The sequence below is a fragment of the Hylobates moloch genome, unplaced genomic scaffold, assembly GCF_009828535.3.
Source record: "Hylobates moloch isolate HMO894 unplaced genomic scaffold, HMol_V3 SCAFFOLD_92, whole genome shotgun sequence".
Taxonomy (NCBI): Eukaryota; Metazoa; Chordata; class Mammalia; order Primates; family Hylobatidae; genus Hylobates; species Hylobates moloch.
The window spans coordinates 52,963-56,956 of NW_026652367.1; positions in this window are offsets into that span (position 1 = coordinate 52,963).

The window sequence follows — 3,994 nt, forward strand, 5'->3', positions numbered from 1 at the left end:
AAAAAAAAAAAAAAAAAAAAATTTCTGAGTCATCATTTTAGCAAAATAATTTATGGTAATCTAGAATTCCAAAATCAAACTGCAGTTTCAAAATTGTCTTTCCTAATGCCTGGCTTTTTGGATGGATCAGAGAGAGGGCCCCTGAAAACATCCAGAAAGGAGATCAACAGGATTATTTGACATGCTTAGGTACTTGGGATTGTCAAAATGATATTCAATCTTTATTTTATATTTTGGTGAATAACACTAATATACGTTCCAAAATTGTACGGGATTTCTAAAATTCTAATGTCTAAAATATACACTATCTATTATGATTATGGTTATTCTGGTTTTTTTGTTTTGTTTTGTTTTTTGTTTTTTGAGTCTCGCTCTGTTGCCGAGGCTGGAGTGCAGTGGCACAGCCTGGGCTCACTGCAACCTCCGCTTCCTTGGTTCAAGCAATTCTCCTGCTTCAGCCTCCTTCGTAGCTGGGAATACAGGTGCCTGCCACCATGCCCAGCTAATTTTTGTAATTTAGTAGAGATGGGGTTTCATCATGTTGGCCAGGCTGGTCTCAAACTTCTGACCTCAGGTGATCCACCCACCTCAGTCTCCCAAAGTGCTGGGATTACAGGCATGAGCCACTGCACCCAGACTTATGTTAAGTTATTTTAAATCACAGAATAACCAAATTTTCTTATATAAACCTACTAACCCAAGAACAAAAAATTAAATACCAAGAAACTACCTTGTCAGATTTTCAGGTTAAACCAGCTGATACTGAAATTGTTTAAATATACAATTTGAATAAACCCAACAGTCTCAGTCATATTGCCTATGATAACCCATTAGTTATCAGTGCTAATGATAAACCCATTAGTTATCAGTGCTATGCACCTAGTTTGGAAAATCAACTGGTATTCAAGAGGCTCTAATGTTAATTAGACATGGACTCATGGAGAACAAACAGGATGGCCACCTTGTCCTTCCCAAGTGTTTAAAGCCTTTATTATTAAAAATTCTGCATTCTGTGACTCATCACGGAAAAGATAAAATAATCCAAATTGAATACATTTGTGTGGTAACTTAACAAATTACTAAAATAGCTTATATCCAATGTTTGGTCCCATATTCCTGGAAAAACAAAATTTTAGGTACACTTGGTCAGCTGGTGGGCCATTTAAACATTTTTAAGGGATTTCAATTGTAATTTTCAGTGCATGTTTTCTGGTTGTATAAAAGCTTTAGCATGCAAGAGGGTTGATATTATAACAGTAAATTATTATGCTACCAGGTAAAGGAAGTTTTCTTTTTTTTTCTGGCTTCACAATTTTATTTTATCAATATGCATCTGTGAGCCAGTATTGCATGCATATACATATGCACGTGAGCCAGTATTGTACTATCTTAATGACTCTGTAGTAGGTTTTGAAACTGGGAAGTGTGAGCCCTCCAACTTTGTTCTTTTTCAAAATTGTCTAGGCCATTCTGAGTCCCTTGCAGTTTTGAATTTGAAGTTCAGCTTGTCAATTTCTGCCCAAAAAAAGGCAGCAAGGATTTTGATAGAGATTGCATTGAATCTGCATAATAATGTGTGGGGCATTGGCATCTTAAAGACTTAATATTAAGTCTTTAATTTTAAGATAATGATTAATATTATCCATGAACATGGGATGTCTTTCACTTATCTAGATATTTTTCTTTTTTTTTTTTTAGACGGAGTCTCGCTCTGTCGCCAAGGCTGGAGTGCAATGGCACAATCTCAGCTCACTGCAAGCTCCACCTCCCAGGTACCCTCCAAGTAGTGGACAAAAGCCCACCAACCATGGTAATTTTTTGTATTTTTTAGTAGACGGGGTTTCACGGTGTTACCAGGATGGATTTCTTTTGTTAAAATTTTCCGAAGTTTTTTATTCTATTGCAAATAGCATTGTTTTCTTAATGTCACTTTTTGGATGTTCATTGCTAATGTATAGAAATACAACTGATTTCTTTACATTTGTCTTGTATAACATAAACTTGCTTAGTTTGTTAGTAGTTATGGGTTTTGTTTAAGGGATTCTTTAGGACTTCTTATGTAGATTATGTCATCTGCAAATAGAGATAGGTCTACTTCTTTCTTTCCAATATATATGACTTTTATTTCTTTTTCTTTCCCAGTTCCCCTAACTAGAACATCTAGCACAATATTGAGTGGAAGTGACTAGAGGGCATTGATCCCTTTCCCATTATGTAATGCCCTTCTTTTTCTCTTTTGATCTTTGTTGGTTTAAAGTCTGTTTTATCAGAGAGTAGGATTGCAAATCATGCTTTTTTTGCTTTCCATTTGCTTGGTGTATGTTCCTCCATCCCTTTATTTTGAGCCTATATGTGTCTTTGCATATGAGATATGTCTCATGAATACTGCACATTAATGGGCCTTGAGTCTTTATCCAATTTGCCAGTCTGTGTCTTTTAATTGGGACATTTAGCCCATTTACATTTAAGGTTAATATTGTTATGTGTAAATTTGATCCTGGCATTATAATGCTAGCTGGTTATTTTGTCCATTAGTTGATGCAGTTTCTTCATAGTGTTGATGGTCTTTACAACTGGCCTGCTTTTGCAGGGGCTCATACTCTTTGTTCCTTTCCATGTTTAGTGCTTCCTTTAGGAGCTCTTGTAAGGCAGTTCTAATGGTGACAAAAATCTCTCAGCATTTGCTTGTCTGTAAAGGATTTTATTTCTCCTACACTTTTGAAGCTTACTTTGGCTGGATATGAAATTCTGGGTTGAAAATTCTTTTTTTTTTTAAAGAATGTTGAATATTGGCTCCCACTCTATTCTGGCTTGTAGGATTTCTGCAGAGAGATCTGCTGTTAGTCTGATGGGCTTCCCTTTGTGGGTAACCTGACCTTTCTCTGTGGCTGCCCTTAACATGTTTTCCTTCATTTCAACCTTGGTGAATCTGGCGATTATGTGTCTTAGGGTTGTTCTTCTCAAGGAATATCTTAGTGGTGTTCCCTGTATTTCCTGAATTTGAATGTTGGCCTGCCTTGCTAGGTTGGGGAAGTTCTTCTGGATAATATCCTGAAGAGTGTTTTCCAACTTAGTTCCAATTCTCCCCCATCACTTTCAGGTATACCAATCAAATGTAGATTTGGTCTTTTCACTTAGTCCCGTATTTTTTGGAGGCTTTATTCATTTCTTTTTATTCTTTTTTTCTATAATCTTGTCTTTTATCTTTATTTCATTAAGTTGATCTTCAATGTCTGATATCCTTTCTTCCTTCTTGATTGATTCAGCTAGTGATACTTGTGTATGCTTCACAAAGTTATTGTGCTGTGTTTTTCAGCCCCATAAGGTCATTTTTGTTCTCTAAACTGGTTATTCTAGCTAGCAATACCTCTAACCTTTTTTCAAGGTTTTTAGTTTCCTTGCATTGGGTTAGAACATGCTCCTTTAGTTCAGAGGAGTTTGTTATTGCCCACCTTCTGAAACCTACTTCTGTCAACTCATCAAACTCATTCTCCACCCATTTTTCTTCCCTTGAGGATGTGGAGTTGTGATCTTTTGGAAAAGAAGAGGCATTCTGCTTTTTGGAATTTTCAGCCTTTTTGCGCTGGTTTCTCCCCATCTTTATGGATTTATCTACCTTTGGTCTTTGATGTTGGTGACCTTCTGATGGGGTCTCTGAATGGATGTGCTATTCCTTTCTGTTGGTTAGTTTTCCTTCTAACAGTCAGCCCCTCTGCTGCAGGCCTGCTGAAGTTTGCTGGAGGTCCACTCCAGACCCTGTGTGCCTGGGTGTCACTAGCAGAGGCTGCAGAACAGCAATGATTGCTGCCTGTTCTTTCCTCTGGAAGCTTCATTCTAGGGGGATACCCGCCATCATACAGGAGATGCCAACCAGAGCTCTCCTGTATGAGGTGTCTGTCAGCTCCTACTGGGAGAAGTCTGCTAGTCAGGACACACAGGTAGTGTGTGTCCTGACTAGCAGGTAGGTAGTCTGACCCTTAGCAGAGCTCAAACG